General features: G+C 46.0%; 1 protein-coding gene across 1 annotated transcript in view; it reads left to right on the plus strand.

The window, feature by feature from the left end:
- Nucleotides 1–434: 434 nt before the first annotated feature.
- The window catches only part of LOC147663018 (uncharacterized), a 49,409-nt gene continuing 24,933 nt past the window's right edge, over nucleotides 435–24,910 (plus strand). The window contains exon 1 of the mRNA XM_086950729.1: nucleotides 435–837. The gene's annotated coding sequence lies outside the window, so the exon portion shown is untranslated. The remainder of the gene's footprint in view (nucleotides 838–24,910) is intronic.

The raw sequence follows: 24,910 nt of genomic DNA on the forward strand, positions 1-24,910 counted from the left end.
ATTTTTAATGTCTATATTGTTGGGTTCGGACTGTTACGAATTCCTCATAGTTTAACAATGATTTTTATGTTGTTATTTTTATGTTCCTTTTGTTCTTTTGTTAAGAAGGAGGATGTGTAGTAATGGCATGTTCCTTTAATTGGAACGTTATATTTGTATTTGGAATGTTTGGGTGCTGGGCAACAGGAACGGGTAGATCTTTCTTCATTCTTGATGTACCTTTACCTGAGCTGCACGCTTATCTTCTCTCTGCCAAATAAATACCTTCCTACAACTAATATCCGTTTCCTGTCTCCACATCATTAAGAGGTCACTACAGCGCGCCACGGGATGAAATCTAATGAGCACAGTGCATGAAAGAGGAAGAGCTTCCTCTTCCGGGTCAGCGGTGGCAGACACAGCACCTGCACCGGATGGTGACATCACTTCCGGCCCCTAGCCCATGGTTGCCTTGCCACCGTCCTGTGCTGACCTTGGGTGTCTGCCCACAAGTATCACCCGCAGGGCTGGGTATCCTGGCGGCGGGAGCTTCCTCGAATGAGGGTCCTGCAGGAGCAGCCGTGACCTCTGACCCGCTGCGCTCCCTGGAGTCCCTGTGACCCAATCCTGGCTGAGGTTGCTTCCTCGTGCCCGCCCCGCCCCCACAGCTGTGTGCCCTTTGTCTGGCAGCTCTGCCCCCTCTTCCTCCCTTTCAGCTCCATCTGCTGCGACCACAGACCCCTGACGGGGCCCTTGGATGGAGGCGGCGAGGCCTCGGGGGGCCACGGGTCCATCAGCTTGAGCCGGTCCCGGCCCCTCCTCTCGCCTCGAGTGAACCGACCCCCAGCACGATCAAAGGTGCGTGAAAGGAGGGAGGTGTGTACATGAATGTGTGTGTGCATGAATGTGTGTGTGCATGAATGTGTGTGTGCATGAATGTGTGTGTGCATGAATGTGTGTGTGCATGAATGTGTGTGTAGAATGTGTGCATATGAATGTGTGTGTGCATGAATGTGTGTGTGCAGGAATGTGTGTGCATGAATGTGTGCATGAATGTGTGTGTGCATGAATGTGTGTGTGCGTGAATGTGTGTGTGCATGAATGTGTGTGCATGAATGTGTGTGCATGAATGTGTGTGCATGAATGTGTGCATGAATGTGTGCATGAACGTGTGTGTGCAGGAATGTGTGTGCATGAATGTGTGCATGAATGTGTGCATGAATGTGTGTGTGCATGAATGTATGTGTGCATGAATGTGTGTGCATGAATGTGTGCATGAATGTGTGCATATGAATGTGTGTGTGCATGAATGTGTGTGTGCAGGAATGTGTGTGCATGAATGTGTGTGCATGAATGTGTGTGTGCGTGAATGTGTGTGTGCATGAATGTGTGTGTGCATGAATGTGTGTGTGCATGAATGTGTGTGCATGAATGTGTGTGCATGAATGTGTGCATGAACGTGTGTGTGTAGGAATGTGTGTGCAGGAATGTGTGTGCATGAATGTGTGTGTGCATGAATGTGTGTGTGCATGAATGTGTGCGTGCATGAATGTGTGCGTGCATGAATGTGTGTGTGCATGAATGTGTGTGTGTGCATGAATGTGTGTTTAGGAATGTGTGTGCATGAATGTGTGTGCATGAATGTGTGTGCATGAATGTGTGTGTGCATGAATGTGTGTGTGCATTAATGTGTGTGTGCATTAATGTGTGTGTGCATGAATGTGTGTGTGCATGAATGTGTGCGTGCATGAATGTGTGCGTGCATGAATGTGTGTGTGCATGAATGTGTGTGTGTGCATGAATGTGTGTTTAGGAATGTGTGTGCATGAATGTGTGTGCATGAATGTGTGTGTGCATTAATGTGTGTGTGCATGAATGTGTGCGTTTATGAATGTGTGCGTGCATGAATGTGCATGAATGTGTGTGTGCATGAATGTGTGTGTGCATGAATGTGTGTGCATGAATGTGTGTGCATGAATGTGTGTGTGTGTATGTGTGTGTGCACGAGTGTGTGTGTGCACAAATGTGTGTGCATGAATGTGTGCATGAATGTGTGTGTGCATGAATGTGTGTGTGAATGAATGTGTGCGTGTGCATGAATGTGTGTGTGTGCATGAGTGTGTGTGTGCATGAATGTGCGTGTGTGCATGAATGTGCGTGTGTGCATGAATGTGCGTGTGTGCATGAATGTGTGTGATGAATGTGTGTGTGTGCATGAATGTGTGTGTGTGCATGAATGTGTGTGTGCATGAATGTGTGTGTGCATGAGTGTGTGTGTGCATGAATGTGTGTGGGTGTGTGTGTGTGTGTGCATGAATGCGTGTGTGTGCATGAATGTGTGTGTGCATGAATGTGTACATTTATTTATTTATTTATTTATTTATTTATGCGTTTTTATATAGCACGGACTTTACCCGAAGGTGTCAGAGCGCTTCACAATAGGAGCAGAACTGATACATGAGGAGAACATTACAAATTACAAAAGCAAACGTTAAGTTACATGAGGCAAAGGTGACAATTGTGAGAAAACAAATACAAGAGGAGCAAACGGTGCATTACAGGAGGAAAAAGTGACATCTGTGAAGGTTACAAAGGCGTACAAAGTACAAGTGGAGGTATAATACTGCATTAGCACGGGGCGCTGGGACCACAGCGGAGCGAGGTGAGGCAACCGAGTCATTCTGCCGTCCGGGCTGAACGCTGCCAGAGCGCACCCCCTACTCCTCTTTTAAAATACTGTCTGCAACTTTTAAAAAGCGTCATTTTAATTCCCCCTCTATCCCCCTACCTGCGTTTTTGCACAGCTTCTGTTTCTTGGGACTTTGCCCTCAGCCCCGGTCCACCGCGGCAGGAGCCGTTTGAGTGGAGGGCGAGGCCAAACTCTCCCAGCTGACACGACAGGGGCGGGGAAGGTGCGGAGCACTTTGGACTTCCCTACATTTATTTCCATGGCCTACAGGACGCGCAGCGGGCGCGCCGCTGGCACGCCGAAGGAGCGCCAAAGGAAAGCCCGTCTGCGCCCGTCCGCGACCTTACGGGACCATGGGCTAGTATCCCTGCTCACAACCCCATATCCCCGAGAAGAGCCCCCACTTACACGAGATCAGAACTTTTAAAAATAAAAGACACTATACTCCTGCAATGCCATCACCGGTTAAACTTAGAGCGACCTTTGCATTGTCCGGTATGTAAATTCCCAGGACACGCGAAGAATAACCACAGGCTCCACACAGAGGCCAAATGGGAAATTGTAGATCCCTACCCAAGCATGCGTTAGAAATTAATTTACTGCTCGAAGAAGAGCAATTAGAGGCTCTCTTCATCACCGAAAGCTGGCTTAGAGACAGCTCAGCCCCTGATATCACAAAAGCACTTCCCCCGGGCTATAAAATTGCCCACCTTGACAGGGAAGGAGCAATAGGAGGAGGCCTAGCTATTATACACCATGCTCAACGAGAGTGCATAATAGCCCCTCTGCATATCAACAACGCCGAAGCCTGTGGCTTCAGATTATCCTTCTCCGCAACCAACTCCTTTGCTGGGGGGTTAATCTACAGGCCTCCAGGACCCTCGACTGGGTTCCTAGACTCAGCCCCAGACTTGTTTGCAAGCATGCTTATGGAGAAAAACGCCACTACAGTGCTTGGTGACTTTAATCTCCTTCTGGATGACCCTGATGACCCTTGCGCCAAGAGATGCCTAATTGATATGGAAGCCCTACAACTCATACAGCTAGTTTCCTCAGGCACGCATGAGAAAGGACACACTTTAGATCCCATTTTCTCTAACGACCATAGACTGAAAGTATTAGACCCAATCTGGATGCCGTGGACAGATCATGCTTTCATCCCATTTGAGCTCCAGATCCCCAGTACCGTCCCTAACAAAACCAACACGGTTATAGGACGGAAATGGCCCAAAATTGTACCAGAGGCCTGGATCCGTGACCTGGAGTCCTCTACACCCCTGGAAACTAAAGATCTACACGAGGCACATAGCAACTGGCACACCTGGATAAGCAGCTCCATTAATAGAAATTTCAGGAAGCCAGGCCCTTTACTACATAAAAATACTAACCGGTCCTCATGGTTCTCCCCCATGCTAGTGCAGGAGAAAAAAACTGTAAAAGACTCGAGAGAGAGTGGAGGAAGTCGTATGACCCCGAATTAAAAACTTCATATAGAACGGCCATCCGGCGCTACCAAAATAGCGTATGGAAAGCACAGGCCATCTTCTATGAAGATAGAATTGCCAAATCCTCCAACTCCCCTAGGAAACTATTTAAGATTGTAAAATCCTTTACTAGCCCAGCTCTAGAGCCCAACAGTCCAGAACACTCCAAAGAAAGGTGCAATGGATTGGCAACCTTTTTCAAAAATAAAATTGAAATTATCTATAACTCCCTCCAGACCAAATCCCCAGAGCCTTTGGCAAAACCCCTTTCATATCACCTGAATCTGAAAGCCCTGCTCTCCCCGACAGAACTGTCTTGATGACCATCCCCCCCCTGGGATTAGAGGAGACAACAGCATTAATAAAAAAAAAAATCAGGCTCTCCCTCAGACCCTGCACCCCCCAATGTTCTTGCCCAAGGTGGGAAAGCTGTTGCCACCCAACTGAGGAACCTTATCAATCTCTCGTTTGAGCAGGGCATTGTTCCAAAAGAATGGAAACATGCAGTCATCAAACCTCTGCTAAAAAAGCCACATTTGGACCAAGCGGAACTCTCCAATTATCGACCAATATCCCTTCTGCCAATAGTGTGCAAAATGGCGGAGAAACACGCTAACCCCGTAATTTCCACCTTCCTTGAAAATAAAGACATAATTCACCAAACACAAATGGAGTTTCGACCCAAGCATAGCACTGAGTCCGCACTGCTGGTGGTTACTGAACAACTAAATCCATCTTAGATCAAGAAAAAATGGCAGCTGTGGTGCTTTTAGACCTTAGCGCCACATTTGATACGGTCGACCACGCAGTGCTAACTCAAAGAAGGGAAGAAGTGGGCATAAAAGATACAGCAAAAGAATGGGTTGCTTCATTCCTAAGTGACAGATCCTTCCAATGTGTGGAAGGCGGGTTCAAGTCCGATCCCTTCCCGGCCCCCTGGGGAGTACCTCAGGGATCTTCCCTGAGCCCCACTCTTTTTAATATTTATCTCAGCCCCCTTACATGCATCATTCAAGATTTTGGTATCTCCGTTGTGTCCTACGCGGATGATATGCAACTAGTCTTTTCAATATCAGACACCCTGAATTCCGACCTCCGACAACTTACCCCGTGCCTTTAGAGAATCGGATCATGGATGCTTGACTGCAAACTTAAACCGAACGGGTATAAAACGGAGCTGATGATTCTAGGCAATAGCCTGATTCCCCACGTTGACATCCCATGGCCCGTTAGTTGGGGACCACCCCCGGCACCCAAACCAGTTATAAAAAATCTAGGCATGTGGTTAGGCAAAAATCTCACAATGGAGACCCAGGCAAAAAAACTCTCCGGTACCTGCTTCGGGACTCTACGCATGCTCAGAAAGATCATGCCCCTACTCCCCGAAGATGGTAAAGAAACGGTGGTCCAGGCCTTAGTGGTCTCAAGGCTGGACTACGGCAACTCTTTCTGGGATCCCAGAAATATGTAGTTAACCGTCTGCAGGTCGTGCAAAACTTAGCAGCTCGGTTACTACTAAATATACCCAGACGCCAGTCAATCACACCCAGACTGAAGGAACTTCATTGGCTTCCTGTTCAGGCAAGAATTAAGTTTAAAGCACTCAACCTGGCTCATCGTGCTATGCACGGGAGAGACCCTGCACTTGTTCAAAAACTGGTTACCCACTACATTCCCCAACGACAACTGAGATCTAGCTCAAAATTCCTCATGAAGAATACCACTGCTAAAAGAGCTAGATGAGGGGGCAGATCCTTTTCCCATCATGTACCCAAACTCTGGAACAGCTTGGATCCTGACATCCGATCCATCCAAAATGAAACCCAGTTAAGGAAAAAATCAAGCCCTGGCTCTTTCCACAAGGCTAGTCTCTCCCTCCTGCTCTTCTTTGTACTGCAGCGCTGAGATGCCCAAGGGTAGTCTCGCGCTTTACAAATCCCATAAACATAAACATAAACATACATGGCAGACACTCAAACACAAGAACAAATGTTACGTAGGCAGTGGTGGCACTTGTGCATGTATCGAAAGCAAACAAAATGTAAGAGGTAGCAAACAGTGTGTTACAAGAGAAAAGTGACGTGTGCATGTTACAAAAGAGTACCAGACACAGGTAGAAGGATAATACTGCAATAAACAGCAGACTCTCAGACCACAAGAACAAACTGGGAAGGCACTTCCAGAGTCATGGAAAATAGAATTTTCTATAATGAAAGGTCTTCCTTCCGATAGTAGAGAGGGTGTGAATTAACTTTGGAAGTGTCTTTGGAGGAGGAGAGCTTTGAGGTCAATTTTGAAGGCCTGGGAGGAGGTGGTGGTCCGGAGCTGGGGCGGAAGTGAGTTCCAGATTCTCACGCGCTGCCTGAAAAGGATTGGGCCATCGATCTTTCTTCTTCTTTTCCTTCAAGCACACATGAATGTGTGCATGAAGGCCTCGGTACGTGCGTGCTCTTGGGGGGGGGTGGGTATTTCACCCTCCTTTCATCCTGTGTATTTCAAGGGTCCGTCCCGATGGACTCAAGAACCTGCATCAGGATTATGTGACATCATTAATTCATTCGGTTTCGGGAAGGTCTTGGCCTGTAGTTACACCCCACTCACTCTCCTGAGTGTGCGCTCAACCCGCTGCCTGGAAGGCGCCTCCCATGAAGCACTCAGAAGCCTGGCTTCTATGGGAGGAGGGGCACTGATGGGGGGGCTCTGATGGGGGGGAGGGGCTCTGATGGGGGGGAGGGGCTCTGGTGGGGGAGGGGGGACGGGCACTGATGGGAGGAGGGAGGGGCATTGATTGGGGGAGGGGGGCGGGCACTGCGGGGGGGGCACTTATTGGTGGAAGGGGGACGCGCACTGCGGGGGTGAGGGGGTGTCCTTGCACCCTCTGTAATTTCACGCAAGTGGCCCGCTCCCTGCTGCTTGTGTTTAGACCCAGGATGACGAGGGAGATGGCGCATTAGGGTTCAGTGCCCCCCGGTACACATAGTGGCTTCGGAGAGTGGGGGGCTGATGGGGAGCAGCCTTGGCGCGGCTAAATGTTTCTTACAGTCTTTGCCATGGTAATATGTCCCCTCGGCTATTATTTCACTCACTCTGAATGCACTTTTATGCCTCAACTGAGCAGCCGAATTCCTGTTCCAGGCACTTATATAAGAACTCTATTTGTATAGCGCACAGTTCACTTTTGACCGCTCTTGGGCGCTGTCAGAACTTTTGTTGTAAACCGCTCCATGAGCCGCAGGTGTCTTGGCGCTAGGTAAATTGCACACTAGAAACAAGAATAAAACGAATTAGTGGAAAACAGACGCGTATAACAAACATCTGTTATTTAGCGCCAAAATGCCATTTTCGTTGAAAGTGCACTTTACAATTCATTTTGGAAGAGGGGATGCATAAGGGGGTGAAGTTGATGTGCACAGGGATGTAAGCTAGTGCACAAGGAACACAGAGGAGGAGCAGATTCAGGGGAGTGCTGAGTATTGAGGATGTGGGATGGAAAGCACGGATTTACACTTTGGATAGAATAGATGTTTTACAAGGCATTTACACAGCCCGAGCACCTCGGCCTTTCAGAGGGCCCGGCCTAGGAGGGGTTTCCCGGGTAGAGCCTGTCTGCCTCTTTCTCTTCTCTGCTTGGAAACTTTGGGGCGGATTTACAAGAAAGGGAGGCATCTATAGAGATGCGTCACTTTCCTTGCGCCACACTAAAAAATGCTTGCACCACCATGGATGCGCCATATTTACAATACAGTGACCAGGGCGGAAGGATTGACAGATACGTCAGAAATTCTGACGCATCTGTTGGCGAAAAAGTCACGCATTGCTGGAGTCATGTCGCAAGCACAACGCAACTCCAGCAATGTGTGTTGAGGCCTGTTCCCACTACACCACATCACTACTTACACCTGCTTGAAGCAGGCGTAAGGTGTTGATGCAGTGGCATCCTAAAAATTGTGGTAAATAAAATTACCTGGTTAGTTTTTCCGTATAATTATCATTACAAGACAGCTCATAAAAATGAGAGGCAGAGTCTGTGGTATCCGAGTTTTACGGGGTTTATTAGAAAACCTCGAGGTTGGAGATCATGTTCCGTCACCACTAGGGTTAGGGAAGGGAAAGTCAACGTTTTATTAACATTACACATTATATATAGTAAAGTAACATAATTGAATCCAATGCAGTAGGCGTAACAGGTGAAAAAGTGTGAGATAAGAACACATGTGCGTAATAGGAGGCGTGAAAATAGGCGTACACGAAGGCGTGCACTGTACATGTCAGAGGGACGTCACAAGAATCGTCACATGTGGGTGGGTGCATAGAGAAAGTTGCAGAATCAGCAGAAAAGTGCGGATGCGCGCGCAGCTAGCATGACGTGACATAGATGTGGTAACTGAGGAGAACTTTAACACTAGTAGAGGAGACAGAAGTCTGGGATGTCAGAACGACCTGGACCTATAACATATCTGGTATCTTATGTTTGGAGGATGTATTATCTGGAGTAAAAGGTCTCTCGGGCAGAGGCTATTCTATACTGAATGCTAGTGCGTGCATATGTGTCTACGTGTCTACGTGCAGGGCCATGGGCCTACTATGGCAACGGGAACTGTAAATTACTTGCATGGAGGCAGGAAGGCTTGCTCTTTGCTCTGCAGCCGGGGAGGTGTTTACCTAAATCACTAGACGGGAATGTATTTTCGAGGAGGCTGAACAGATAACTTGAAGGCAAACTACGGTTTTGGCAGGCAGGCCAGGTTGATCCAGGCACCGCTTCGCTTGGCAGGAAGTAAGGCAGAGGTCAGGGATACGTGTCCATGCTGCAGCTTTCAGAGGCAGAAGGCAGAAAGGGCTCGGAGACAGAAATCAGGGCCTAGCTCGGCAGAGCCAGGAAAAACGTAAAAGTGTACCATGTAAAGACGTTGGCATGGTATGGTTAGGAACTGAATTATCGATCCATTCATGGTGGATCTGAAAGAGGACATGTTAACGTTGGACGCAAATGTATTTGCGTCTTCATATTCGGTCATGGAGGGAAATTACATGTACTTTAAGCACGTACATGGAGACGTTGGGGTACACGTTAGGGGACACTTGACCATAAAAATTTCAATTACCTCATTCCCTCCTTGTCCCCTACGGACCCTTCAGGATATATCTATTTTCATGAGTCCATCGATCTGTTCATATAACATCATTTGCTCATCTTTTTTCATTCGAGCAAGAGAACGTGGACTTGGACGGGGAATACATGATGTGGCGCACAAGCCGCAAATCGCTGGCCCACATTGGAGACATAGGCAACAACTGAATACTATGAGTAGGGCTATTCCAAGGAAGGATAGGACTTTCCATCCCCAGGCGGACAACACGCTCCAGAGCCAACCGGACCAGGTCCAGGTGCCTGGATTCTGGTGTATATGACTAGCAATCTTGTGGAGCCGAGTTATGGCTCTGTATACTGACGGAGCATTATTTGGAATGAAAACACAACAACTGGATCCGATGACTCTACAAGCCCCGCCCCTATCTGCCAGGATGACGTCAAGGACGAGACGATTTTAAAGAACGACAAGTCTCATAGCAGACTGCTCCTCTGTTAAGTTACCTAGGGCAAAAGTAGTTTCATTCACTACAGCTTCAAGGGTTCTGGTCAATCTACGTATCAGTTTACTGTTTGAGACAGTTCCTAAATAGGGAAAGAATCCTTTATTGAAATCTGTGTATTGTTCCCATGTTGTTTCAGTATAATCGACAATTGGGAGATCTCTCTTGGGTCTAACATGAATGAGATGGGAATTTCTATGATAATCAGGTGGGGCTAGAAAAATAGGCGGCAATAGGAATGCAATATAACAAGTACCATCCCAGTCTGGAGGTAAACGTATGTAAGCTGTATGGCCACAAATGAAATAGGAATGTCGGGAAGCTTTGAATGTAGACTTGCCTTTATCACTGAATTCAATAACTGTATTACAATCGCTGTGTCCTAAATGTACTGAACCATTCTTTCTAACGCATAGGTCACCTTTCACTGGTAAGACTGTAATTGAAGGTGAGTTCGAACTAGTTTCTGACTGGACATTTGTAATGGCAGGGTTTTTGGCTCTATTTAGCAGTGATATAGACTTTAATCTTGCTCACATCTAGGATAGGTATTCTTAGCTTGTGTTGGCCCTTTTAAGCCCTTTCTTCCAGACCTAGAAGAGGCCATCTATTGCCTATTGGCTTTGGCCTGTTATTTTTTGCTTATAGTAGAGGTTGGATCCTGTGTTCCTGACTTTATATTACACATTGGTATGGTTTATGTAGGTATTCTGACAGAGCTAAGGGGTATTTCATCCTTTTCAGGCCTACAGGCCTAGAACTAGAGGGACTCCATCTTGAAGGAGCTGAGAGGCTTTTAGAGTAAAGGTAAAGTTTATAGTTAAAGCTGTTGTTCGCCCTAAGCGAACCGGAGAGAACCGGCCAGAGCTGAATCTAATCAGGAAGTGTTCCTGGGCTCAGGTCTCTAGACGAAACAAACAGCTGGTCACTGTGGGAGCGTCTAGCGCAAGGAGCCTGGTGCATGGGATTGGTGGGAGGAAGCTGCTGGCTGGAACTTTCCATGAGGAAACAACATTCTATATCAGTGAAGTGCAGAGGCGGAGTCAGGGAGTCGAGTGGAATTGGAGGAGCGGTGAGGAGTCAAGCTGGAGTGGTAGGAGAGTGAGGAGCTGTTGGAGTAGGAGAGAGAGAGGGTTCAAGCTAGAGAGAGCTGAGTTGAATTGGAGGAGCAGAGAGTGTTGGTAGAGTTGGAGGAGTGGAATTGCAAGAGGAGAAGAGACAGGACATGCTTGGAACAGAGAGAAGACAAACAGACAGTCAGTGAGCTGGAACTGAAGGAAGCAGTCAGAAGCAGTTACTTATCAGGAGGAGGTGTGAATAGCTGGAGTCTGAAGTAATGCCTTTTAGAAGAGACTGAGGAGAGATCGTGGATTAACCTGTGGGAGCAGCTGGAGTTAATTGGACATTGGCACAGAGACATTTAAAACCGAGCGAACAAGCTAGTGGAGCGAACGAGATCAGTGTGGCAGAAACCATTAGACTGAAGCTGGAAGGTGGAGACAGTTCGTGGGGGAGAGGAGTCCAGTGCAAAGTGATCAGCGCAGAGGTGTATACAAGAGTGCAGGAGAGAGAGAGAGTCTGGGATGAGCCAAGGCACAGACGAGAGAGGAACCCAGATGACAGCTAGAACAAGACTTCACACTAATCAGGTGATATCGGTCCTGTCATATTAGTTTACTTTACACTTACATCTTAATCTTGTCTTTATTCCCTAGGCTATTGTATTGCTAATCCTTTTCTTTGCAGCGGTGTGTTCTATCTATAGTCTTTGTCAGTTACATGTGGATGTGTCCATTATAATACAGATCTGTGTATGTGTTTATATTGTTAAAATAAAGCAGCCCTAGTTCTTAGTGAACTGACATGTGCCTTGTATTCTTGTTCAATCTTGGTAAATGGTTCTCCTAGTTGAAAGTTGTTTGCATGAACGGATGTGAAATCCCGATCAGGTAAGTAGTGATCAAATAAATAGGGAGCGAGTGGACCTTTGATGCCAAGACTAGAAGGTACATCATACCATTTGGAAACCGTACTAATTTTCATTATCATAGTTTTATCCCAAGTAGACAAATGAGAAATTGTTCCCATAGGTGTTCATAGGAAAGTGGTTGTCGTTGATATACGGCGTTAATGAGAGCGCTGGGGAGGATTACCAGCGTGGAGGTCTGCCAGATTGCGGGCCGTGTGTAAGTGAGAGCGCTGGGGGGGATTACCAGCGTGGAGGTCTGCCGGATTGTAGACCGTTTGGAAAAAGAGAGCATTGGGTTCTGCAGGCCCGTGTGTAGACACGCCGGATTGTGTGTCATATCTGCCCCAGGGTAGATTAGTCTGGGTCTGAGTGGCCGCGAGACTATAAGGTATGAGTGTGGTGTAAGGCATGGATATCCTTAGTAATCAGTGAGTATTCTTAGTATCCCTATAGATTTAGTGGTGTTTCTGATAATATGAGCTTGTATATTGCGAGTTCCCCATCCTCAGGTAGGTACCCAGGTGCCTGGATAGATGGTCTTGAGGAGGGATGTGGTTACGTTCTGGCTGGGTTAGAGGGGCCCCTAGGGGCTGATCCCATCTAAGCAGAAAATCCGGCCATTACAACATTCAAAATCATGAGGTTAAGTGTAAAATTACCTAATCCATATACTTCGTTTTCTAGATCGGTACCTGTCATTTGGGGAAGACCCTCCTTGTCAGGGAAACATGTCTTATGCATAACTGTGTTCAGGTCTCCCCATATCCAATTACCTTGGGAAACATCGGACTTACTGTCTAACGAGGACATTAATGTAAACCATGCACCACATGAGCCATTATGTGTAAACGGATAAGGAAAAAGAGGCAAAGCTCCCGTCATTTTCTGGTAGGGAGGGAGTCGGCCACATATCCAGCAATTAGTAGCATTGCTGGTCTCAGGTCTCTAGACGAAACAAACAGCTGGTCACTGTGGGAGCGTCTAGCGCAAGGAGCCTGGTGCATGGGATTGGTGGGAGGAAGCTGCTGGCTGGAACTTTCCATGAGGAAACAACATTCTATATCAGTGAAGTGCAGAGGCGGAGTCAGGGAGTCGAGTGGAATTGGAGGAGCGGTGAGGAGTCAAGCTGGAGTGGTAGGAGAGTGAGGAGCTGTTGGAGTAGGAGAGAGAGAGGGTTCAAGCTAGAGAGAGCTGAGTTGAATTGGAGGAGCAGAGAGTGTTGGTAGAGTTGGAGGAGTGGAATTGCAAGAGGAGAAGAGACAGGACATGCTTGGAACAGAGAGAAGACAAACAGACAGTCAGTGAGCTGGAACTGAAGGAAGCAGTCAGAAGCAGTTACTTATCAGGAGGAGGTGTGAATAGCTGGAGTCTGAAGTAATGCCTTTTAGAAGAGACTGAGGAGAGATCGTGGATTAACCTGTGGGAGCAGCTGGAGTTAATTGGACATTGGCACAGAGACATTTAAAACCGAGCGAACAAGCTAGTGGAGCGAACGAGATCAGTGTGGCAGAAACCATTAGACTGAAGCTGGAAGGTGGAGACAGTTCGTGGGGGAGAGGAGTCCAGTGCAAAGTGATCAGCGCAGAGGTGTATACAAGAGTGCAGGAGAGAGAGAGAGTCTGGGATGAGCCAAGGCACAGACGAGAGAGGAACCCAGATGACAGCTAGAACAAGACTTCACACTAATCAGGTGATATCGGTCCTGTCATATTAGTTTACTTTACACTTACATCTTAATCTTGTCTTTATTCCCTAGGCTATTGTATTGCTAATCCTTTTCTTTGCAGCGGTGTGTTCTATCTATAGTCTTTGTCAGTTACATGTGGATGTGTCCATTATAATACAGATCTGTGTATGTGTTTATATTGTTAAAATAAAGCAGCCCTAGTTCTTAGTGAACTGACATGTGCCTTGTATTCTTGTTCAATCTTGGTAAATGGTTCTCCTAGTTGAAAGTTGTTTGCATGAACGGATGTGAAATCCCGATCAGGTAAGTAGTGATCAAATAAATAGGGAGCGAGTGGACCTTTGATGCCAAGACTAGAAGGTACATCATACCATTTGGAAACCGTACTAATTTTCATTATCATAGTTTTATCCCAAGTAGACAAATGAGAAATTGTTCCCATAGGTGTTCATAGGAAAGTGGTTGTCGTTGATATACGGCGTTAATGAGAGCGCTGGGGAGGATTACCAGCGTGGAGGTCTGCCAGATTGCGGGCCGTGTGTAAGTGAGAGCGCTGGGGGGGATTACCAGCGTGGAGGTCTGCCGGATTGTAGACCGTTTGGAAAAAGAGAGCATTGGGTTCTGCAGGCCAGTGTGTAGACACGCCGGATTGTGTGTCATATCTGCCCCAGGGTAGATTAGTCTGGGTCTGAGTGGCCGCGAGACTATAAGGTATGAGTGTGGTGTAAGGCATGGATATCCTTAGTAATCAGTGAGTATTCTTAGTATCCCTATAGATTTAGTGGTGTTTCTGATAATATGAGCTTGTATATTGCGAGTTCCCCATCCTCAGGTAGGTACCCAGGTGCCTGGATAGATGGTCTTGAGGAGGGATGTGGTTACGTTCTGGCTGGGTTAGAGGGGCCCCTAGGGGCTGATCCCATCTAAGCAGAAAATCCGGCCATTACAACATTCAAAATCATGAGGTTAAGTGTAAAATTACCTAATCCATATACTTCGTTTTCTAGATCGGTACCTGTCATTTGGGGAAGACCCTCCTTGTCAGGGAAACATGTCTTATGCATAACTGTGTTCAGGTCTCCCCATATCCAATTACCTTGGGAAACATCGGACTTACTGTCTAACGAGGACATTAATGTAAACCATGCACCACATGAGCCATTATGTGTAAACGGATAAGGAAAAAGAGGCAAAGCTCCCGTCATTTTCTGGTAGGGAGGGAGTCGGCCACATATCCAGCAATTAGTAGCATTGCTGGTCTGGTGAGAATGATGTAACATACGGATGAAAGAATTGTTACGCAGTGCAAGTCGGAAAGAAAGTTCGTGCGGGGGCAGATCACTAAAGGTGTGGTCTGCAGAGTCATTGAAAGAAGAATGTGCTTGTATAGGAAAATCTACATGTAACATATAGCTTAGGCATATAATCGTAAGACTTAGAAAGAACATGATAAGTAAAGTAACAATACATCTGCTTCGCAGATTCTTGCAATATTTCTGTTTCTTGATCTCCTGTCTATCTCTCTCATTATGGGGGTCTAGCTTGTACATGTCAGGAACCCGTCTAACCGCTTCACCCAGGGGGGACTTAAACAATTAAACTGTCTGACTTACTAGACCTCAACTTTAATTTATACTCCTGGGACGGAGTTTTCTCTACCAGGGGGAGTTTAGTATCAGTCTCGGGAATGTGAGAGTTCTGGGAATCAGTCTTTGGCGGAAGTCCATGGAATCGCTTAACGTGGCTGGAATGAACCCAGCCTTTCCTCCCCTCTAGTTTCACTGCAGTCCTGGTTGTTAACAAAACGATCTTCGGCTCCTTCCAACGGGGCTCCAGAGGGCTTGACCGATCGAAATTCCGGACTACGACGACATCTCCTGGAACTAGTTCATGTGGTTTCACCTCGGTGTTGTCTGGGAAGGCTGCCGCAACCTGTGAACGACATGATTGTAGTGCAGACATCAAGGAAGCAAGGTAATCTGTCAGCATATTACTGTCAACATCAGATATTTTACGAGGCAGAGGCGTCCCCCACATATTCGGTGGCCGGCCAAAAACCACCTCATACGGGGATAGCCCTGTTCTAGAATGGGCTACCATTCGCATATAGAAGAGGGCAACTGGAAGAGCTACTATCCAGTCTACTCCATTTTCTGCACAGACCTTGGCAAGACGTGTTTTCAGAGTCTGATTGTGTCTCTCGGCTAATCCAGCTGCTTCGGGATGCCGAACACAGTGGAACTTCCACTGATAGCCTAACAAAAGGGAAACTTGCTTCATGAGCTCGGACGAGAATGGCTGTCCGTTATCTGAATACACGACACGAGGCAAACCAAACCTCGGGAAAAATTCGCGAACCAACTGCTTGGCAGTGGTCACGGCCAAGACTGGATATGCTTCTGTCCATCGGGAAAGTGCACATACAACTACGAGGACATACTTGAATCCTCGACAACGTTCCATCTGGATATAATCCATCTGGAGGACTTCAAAAGGGTGATCAGGAGGATGAAATCCACCTTGCTCTACGGGAATGCCTTTACCTGGGTTGAACTGACAACAGATCATGCAAGTACGCACTTTCTGTTTTGCTGCTGCTCGTAAATGCTTATTGAACCAAAGGCTTTGAATACTGTTTAACATAGCTTTCTCTCCTAAATGTGCAGGACTATGTGCTGTGTTAATGATAACTTGAACCATAGAGTCGTGGAGAAACCAAGTGGATTTTCCCTTCGTCATCCATCCCTGTTCTGTCTGGATCCCTCCTAGTTCTGTCCATTTCTTGATTTCGTCTGGGGTAGCATGTGTCTGTATGTCAATTACATCTAGTGCGGGATCCCTAACTGTCATACAATGTGTTGGAACTATTGTCTTTGTCATATCAGTCGTATGAGTATGAGTCTGTGCTGTATGTTTGGCTGTTCGATCTGCCAGGTCGTTACCCTGGGAAATGGTATCTGTGACTTTCGTATGTGCCTTACACTTCATGATGGCTATGGCTGTAGGCAAATGTATTGCTTCTAACAGAGCTTGAATGAGGGGACCGTGCTGTATCTTGGCACCGTGGGAAGTTAAAAAACCTCTCTCTTGCCACAGGACTCCGAAGTCGTGTACAACTCCGAATGCATAACGGGAATCTGTGTATATGTTGACTTTCTTGTTCTTGGCTCGAATACAGGCTTGGGTCAGAGCGATGAGCTCTGCTGCTTGGGTAGACAGGGTGTCAATACGATGTGTTTCTATGACTTCAGTTTCAGTGGTCACTGCATATGCGGCCACTAACTCTCCTGTACTGGTTCTCATACATGAACCATCCACATAAAGTGTCAGGTCCGGATCTGGTAATGCGATATCTGTCAGATCTTGTCCGGGCTTCGTCATAGTGTTAATGACTTCCACACAGTCATTAGCCAAAGGGTCTATTGTGCTTACCGGTAAAAGTGTAGCAGGATTCAGTGTGTTGCAGCGTCTGATTTCTATGTGTGGCTGGAATAACGTCAACTCATAACCTGTCAGTCGTGCTATAGTCAAGTGCTGAGTCTGTGTTCGGTTTAAAAGAACTTCCACGGAATGTGGAACCTGTACTGTCAATTGGTGTCCTAATACTATGGAATCACTTTGTCTGATTGCTAGAGCTGTTGCTGCTACAGATTTCAAGCACGCAGGCAGAGCCTGGGCTACTGGGTCTAATGTACTAGAAAAATAAGCACATGGCTTGTGTGAACCTGCTTGATCTTGGGTGAGTACTGACAATGCAGTACCTTCGCGCTCTGTGACAAAAAGTGTAAAAGGCTTGCTGTAACATGGTGTCGCTAGAACAGGTGCTTGACATAGGGCTTTCTTTAGGTCGTCAAAAGCATGTGTATGTTCCTGAGTCCAAGGGAGGACAGTCGATGTCGCTGCCTCCTGGGTTGTCAACTGTATCAGTGGCTTGGCTAGATATGCGTATTGAGGGATCCATTGTCTACAGTAAGAGGTGAGGCCTATGAAGGCCCGTACCTCCTTTTGTGTCTTGGGTTGTGGCATATGTACAATTAACTGAATGCGGTCAGGTGTAAGCTGTCTCCCCCTCTTGGACAGCAAGTGACCAAGGTACACAACTTGCTGAACACAGAATTGCAGGTTCGAAGGAGACACTTTGTGTCCCTTGTCGGCCAGGAAAAACAGGACTGTCAGAGATTCTTGTTCACAATCTTGTTCACTTCGAGCGGTGATCAATAGATCATCGACATACTGAAGTAGGGCAGTGTTAGCAGGCATGTGGATACTGTCAAGTTGTCTTTTCAGTGCTTGGCTATAGATACTCGGAATTTCCGTGAACCCTTGAGGTGCACGTGCAAATTTAAAGCTTCTGCCATTTAAACTGAATCCGAAAAGGTACTGGCTTTCCGGATCAATGGGAACACTAAAGAAGGCATTCTTAAGATCAATTACAGTGAAGAACACCGCTTCGGAATCAATAGCAGTCAATAGGGATGAAATATCTGGGACCACTGGGAACTGAGGAATGATACATTTGTTAAGCTCTCTAAGGTCAATCACTAGACGATATACAGGAGGTTCTTTTGGATCGGTACGTTTGAGAATCGGGATGATTGGAGAATTACAGATATTGGAGTCAGTTTCTACAACTACTCCGTGAGCAATGAGCTCGTCAATGATTTTCAATAAGGCTGTTACAGCCTCGGGTGGCAATTTGTATTGTCGAATTCTGGGCAGAACAACTCCTGGCTTGAGTGTGACACGATATGGTGTGATATGCATACAACCTACATCAGTCGGACCTTGTGCCCACAAATGCTATGGTACATTCTGTAATCGGGGATCAAAATCTCTCAACACATAGTGACCCTTGAAGTCACGTAAAAACAATCTCACTCCTTCCGGAGAACAACATATTACAGCTCCTAGAGCTTTCAGTGTCTTAATACCTAACAAGTTTTCTGGACATGACTTCGTAAGCAATAAATCTGTAGTACGGGACAATGGACCAACTGCTAGGGGAACTGGTTTCGATACTTCATTAACAATAGGCTTTCCTGAAAATCCAAGGGAAACATTCTGTGAGCCTGAGAGGGGTGCCCCTGGAACCTCGTCATGACTAATGGTAGTTCTGCTTGCCCCTGTGTCAATCAAAAATTTTCTGTCTTTTCCTAATACCTGACTATGTACATAAGGACCGTCTTGATCTACAGGAATCTCGATGAGAGGCAAACCCACTTCCCTCTCTAGGCTGTTTCATGAATACTGTTGGTAATCTGGATACTCTGACTGTGCATACTGGTACATCTGCTGTGTAACGTGTTGTGTTGCGGCAATGGGTTGGGGCTGTGGTACCGCTACGGTCTGTTGCTGAACATGTTGTGGAGCAGGTTGCGGATTCTGTTGAATATTCTGTTGTACATGTTCTGGCCTAGGCTGACGTGGTCTTTCTTTCGTTTTGCCCGTAGCAATATTATGTTTTAGAACGGCACAATCACTAATAAAATGACCTGGCTGTTTGCAATAATTGCAATTTCCTTTAACGGGACCTGTAGGGTGACTAGTCTGTGTGTTCTGCATGTTACCCCTCTTCTGACCATCTGCTGGAACAGACTGGGCAACTAATACTTTCATTTTTGTGTCTTTCATGCGTCTCTGTTCATGATCGTGTTCCTCTCTGATTCTATTCTGGTGATACTGTAACATTTGTAACATTTGGGAAGGCGTATTTGCTTGCCATGTACTTTCGACTTTCAATACTCTGTTCTTAACCTGGGGTAAGGAATTCTCAACTAATTTGGTTACGAAAAGATGTGGGAATGACTCGCTACTTGTTTTTAGGCCACTGTTAATAATAAAACATTTCTCGAATCTAGAATAAAAATCACTAGTGTCTTCGTCTGGTTTCTGTTTGCAGGCTGAAATTGCATCCCAATCTTCCTTTTTAACTGTCAATAATCTAGGCAAAACCTGTACTAACAATCCTGGTAATGCTTTGGTTTTATCCCCAAGACCTAAACCTGGGGTACGTCCTTTATCTTCATCTTCTAATTCGGTCCAATTAATCTTTTTATCTCCCACCTCCCAATCCTTCTCTTTCAGTTTTTCGTAAATCCCTGCTGGCAACAATACTTTTAACATTTTAAGAATGTCTGAATATGTGTCATCGCCCATAAGTAACATATCTTTCAATTCACGGTGGAATCCTGCAGGGTCTTTATCGTGACAAGGTACTATTTTCTTCATTTCCAATAATTCCATTTTAGTCAAAGGAGTGTATACAAATACACGTTCAAGCGTATCATCTGGCTTACGAATTGGATGTACTTCTCGTAAAGGATTCTGTCTGTCTAGGTGATATGGCTGTCTGACTGGGGGTGGAACTGAAACAAGACGTGGAGTCAGGAACGTACTATATTTGTGACGTTGTTCTAAAATGATATCAATTAAATCGGTACCTAGGCCTCTCCACCTTCTCAGGAGTAAGTCTTGTAATAGATTATACAGGGGACCTGGATCAGACTGTTGGTTTTCATACTGGGTAATGAGATGTTGAGTCATGTATATACCAGCTAATCGCTGTTCTTCTGGAGTAAGACTTAAAAACGTTTGCGCTACTAGTTCATCTTTATATATATTGTCATCCCCGGCCCATTGAACTGCTGACCGGGCTAGTTCCTGATCACATAAGGTAGTGAGTTCATGATAACCTACTCTTTCTTTCAGGATTTTATCAGTAACTTGGAATATGTGTTCAAGAGAACATTGCTCTGGTATCGGGGAAAGGTATTGTTTCTTGCTTTCTAGACGAATGGGTCTGTCAAAAGGATTACCTAAAGGGTACTGTTTAGGAGGTTTCGCTCTACCTACATACGCTACTATATCTTGAGTTACTGTAGTATTCTCTGGTTCTTCCTCCTCTGAGGATTCCTTATCGTCTGACTCGGCTGTCCTTTCGGCATTTTGTCGGGCATGTATAGCTTCTATTGCTTTACGGATTTTCCTAGACATAGCCTCTATACATTTCTCTCTGTCATGCTTGCAATCTGCAATATTCTGACTCCATTTAGTCAATACATTCATCTCTTCTTGATCAAAACCTGGTCGATCTCGTTCTCTTATCAAACAATTAATCAATAACCGTAATCTTAAAGCTTGTGTATCAACTTTCTGATATGCCATGGCTTCACGAACACATTCAGGGCCTTCTCCTGTTTGAATAAAATGATATATCCTATCTAATTGGTCGGGCATTCCTGGTAGTGTAACCAAAAAATCTGCAACACGTCTTAAACGTAACGAGGCTAACATCATGAGTCCTGTCTTGCCAGGTACTGAATCATATCTACAATCTGTAAGATATTGTTTAAGCGTTTCGGCTGGGGTCGCTTTCGGGGTACGCAGTGTAGCTAATTCTCTCATTGTCAGTCGCTGTATTTGCGGCGGGGTGTGATAGGGACCTCCTGTGGCACCTCCTGAGGCGGATGCATGGGCATAACCTGGCTGTAGCGGGGTTGAACCTTGGGCTGCATCTGTCGAAAAAGGATTAGGGGGGGGGAACAGTAGGGGAAGTGATACCAGGTGCGGGAAAATGCTGACGTGGAGGGGTCATGGCTTGTGGTAATCGATCAGCAGGAATAGGCTGTGGCGGATTATTATCAGCAGGTCGTACGGGTATGTTGGTATATGCGGGAGCTACATCATCTAAATAGGAAGAAAGGAAAATATCTGCTGCGGTCTTATGGTGACGTACTTTAGTCGGAATCAATGGTGGTGGCAAGTTACTGGATACTTCCGGGTTGGCCTTAGGCAGGCCCTCGGCAACAACTGGATACATGCCTGTAATGAGTGCATTTCTTTTACGGTCTAATTGTTCTGATCTGACCTGTTCTCCTTCTAGTAACTCTTTTTCTTTGGCTTTTTCGGACTCTTCTCTACTTCTCTCTGTTTTTCTGAATTCTTTTTCTGTTCTTCTATGCGATTCTTTACGCCACAATTCTATGGCATCTTTCTGAGATTGTCTGGCTTTCTTTTTCCATAATGCCTCTTCTACTCTCATGATGCACTCGGCATCCCATGTCCCTGAGACAGGCCATCTAAACTGTTCTTCTAAATGCTTAGTGTAGTCCACCCACAAATCTAAATACAACACAGCGTCTAAGCCGTGCTTGTGGTACATAAAATATCCTGGAGTGTCCCTAGGCGGGACAGGCACTGCTTCTTCGAGTATCCCTTTCCTAGTTCCTATCTGTCGTAATTTCGAGAATAACGGCATCTTTACTGTGACACGAATACAATAAACACGGCAATGAAAAGCAAACAGTCATTCATACCACAACATGAAACACATTAAAACATTTCGAATAGATACTGTCTAGTACATAAAACACAATACTTAGAATCACGTGAGAATAATGCTAGAAGGCTTGAATACCTAATCACTGAATTACTGAATTACTAGATGCACTGCTAAACAGTACAGACCGGTCCCATAAAGAGACACGTCATACCGCGCTCACCTAAGTGAACACGTACGGACCAGGACTGTGTACCCAGACCTGTCTTGACCGGACACAAACTAATGCACCCGTCTAGATGCGTCCCTAGCAACGGTACTCACCGGGAGCAATACTTGAACTTGAAGGCCTCGGACTGGACTGGACGTCTACTGGTACTGCTACTACGCATGCGCCTCGTCACATCGGAACAGGTGGGCCTCTGGATACCTCGGACACTGCTACTCTCGGCTGGGCTCTGTTCGGGATCCTCTGCACTCCTCACCGCCTCGTCTGGATGTCGACCGCAGTCTCAGTCACCTCCGTAGGCCTGAGGGAGATACAGGAAAACCTGCAGATGCGCATAGGTGTCCGTCACGGCTGTGGCAGGGGGTAAGGCCTGCGACGCATCTCCGGCGCGTGGGGTGGGGGAGGGGTTCCTATTCGGGCGCCAAATTATGTGGTAAATAAAATTACCTGGTTAGTTTTTCCGTATAATTATTATTACAAGACAGCTCATAAAAATGAGAGGCAGAGTCCGTGGTATCCGAGTTTTACGGGGTTTATTAGAAAACCTCGAGGTTGGAGATCATGTTCCGTCACCACTAGGGTTAGGGAAGGGAAAGTCAACGTTTTATTAACATTACACATTATATATAGTAAAGTAACATAATTGAATCCAATGCAGTAGGCGTAACAGGTGAAAAAGAGTGAGATAAGAACACATGTGCGTAATAGGAGGCGTGAAAATAGGCGTACACGAAGGCGTGCACTGTACATGTCAGAGGGACGTCACAAGAATCGTCACATGTGGGTGGGTGCATAGAGAAAGTTGCAGAATCAGCAGAAAAGTGCGGATGCGCGCGCAGCTAGCATGACGTGACATAGATGTGGTAACTGAGGAGAACTTTAACACTAGTAGAGGAGACAGAAGTCTGGGATGTCAGAACGACCTGGACCTATAACATATCTGGTATCTTATGTTTGGAGGATGTATTATCTGGAGTAAAAGGTCTCTCGGGCAGAGGCTATTCTATACTGAATGCTAGTGCGTGCATATGTGTCTACGTGTCTACGTGCAAGGCCATGGGCCTACTATGGCAACGGGAACTGTAAATTACTTGCATGGAGGCAGGAAGGCTTGCTCTTTGCTCTGCAGCCGGGGAGGTGTTTACCTAAATCACTAGACAGGAATGTATTTTCGAGGAGGCTGAACAGATAACTTGAAGGCAAAATACGGTTTTGGCAGGCAGGCCAGGTTGAGCCAGGCACCGCTTCGCTTGGCAGGAAGTAAGGCAGAGGTCAGGGATACGTGTCCATGCTGCAGCTTTCAGAGGCAGAAGGCAGAAAGGGCTCGGAGACAGAAATCAGGGCCTAGCTCGGCAGAGCCAGGAATATCGTAAAAGTGTACCATGTAAAGACGTTGGCATGGTATGGTTAGGAACTGAATTATCGATCCATTCATGGTGGATCTGAAAGAGGACATGTTAACGTTGGACGCAAATGTATTTGCGTCTTCATATTCGGTCATGGAGGGAAATTACATGTACTTTAAGCACGTACATGGAGATGTTGGGGTACACGTTAGGGGACACTTGACCATAAAAATTTCAATTACCTCAAAATGGCGCAGTGAAATCTTGTAGATTTCATTGAGTCACTTTAACGAGGCCTTCCTGCGTGGGAACACCCACCCTGCATACATTATACGTGACGCAGGTATGATGTGACGCAGGGCTTTATAACGTGACGCATCTCCTTAGATGCATCACGTTGTAAATAGGCTCCATTGTTTACATCACTGTTGCGTCAAAAAAGTGACGCAACTGCAGCGCAAAAGTCACGCAAGGAGCTTGTAAATCTGCCCCTTTGTGTTGATGGTTTGTACAACACTGTAAGACACCTAATGATAGTCTCACAGAAGCGCATGATAGAGGGCTAAAACAAGAGTGCATTTGACAAAATTGATCTCAGATCTTGGCCCTCTCCCCCCTGCCCCCCCCCTTAGACTGTGCCGCCTGCCACCAGGGGATTGGGTGCACAGTATCTGCTTTGATCGCAACATGTAAGAAGCTCTTACAATGCAACGATCTCGCCTTTGCAAAAGTTAGAGCTATTGACATTGTAAATGACACATTTTAAATTTATGTGTTGGTTTTGAAAATGGATAAATAAATAAATAAATGGCATTGTCATTTACAATGCCAGTAGCTTAATCTCTCGTAAATGCAAGACCTATTGCATATATATATATATATATATATATATGTATATATATATATATATATATATATATATATATATATATATATATATATATATACACATACACATACACATACACATACACATACACACACACTCACTCACTCACTCACTCACTCACTCACTCACTCACTCACTCACTCACTCACTCGGTAGTTTGTTTCAGAAAGTTGACCGCGGGTTAGTTCCATTGAATTGTGTCGAATAATTAGCGTGGGGATTCGAGTGCATTATTTGGGAAGTAAATCTCGTGAACCAGTAAAGATCAGAAAAAAAACTGAGTTGCAGTTGTTCCCCACTGTAGTGAAAACTTGCACCTCAGAAAAAAAGTGCAGTGTATGACAGTAGATAGGTGGAAGTGTAGCTTTGAGGATTTCTCGCTTACACATTTATGATTATTACTTGTTTTGCCCTATTGAGGAAGTACCCTTAACAGCATGTTTTTTTTGTTGCATATTTTATATAGCTCGAACTCGACCCGAAGGTATTGGAATGCTTTACATGAGCAGCGTATTTATATTACACATTCAGGCACGGGGAGATTCAGTGATTTGCCCAGAATTTGGACCGAGTGCGGTATTTGCCTCTCTGCGCCGCACCCTAGTAGCGGTCTTTGCCCCCACAATCCTTGTCTGCGGGGCGATTGCAAGGGGGGTTATTTCTTGTCTTCTTTTAGAGGGTGTGCACCTTAAAGCCAAGGCCTAAGGCTCTCCTTACGGTAAATGGTGGCGGTAACATGCATCCTGCGGTGGGCCAGACTATGTG

The sequence above is a fragment of the Lissotriton vulgaris genome, unplaced genomic scaffold (assembly GCF_964263255.1).
Source record: "Lissotriton vulgaris unplaced genomic scaffold, aLisVul1.2 SCAFFOLD_1744, whole genome shotgun sequence".
In the NCBI taxonomy this organism is placed as follows: domain Eukaryota; kingdom Metazoa; phylum Chordata; class Amphibia; order Caudata; family Salamandridae; genus Lissotriton; species Lissotriton vulgaris.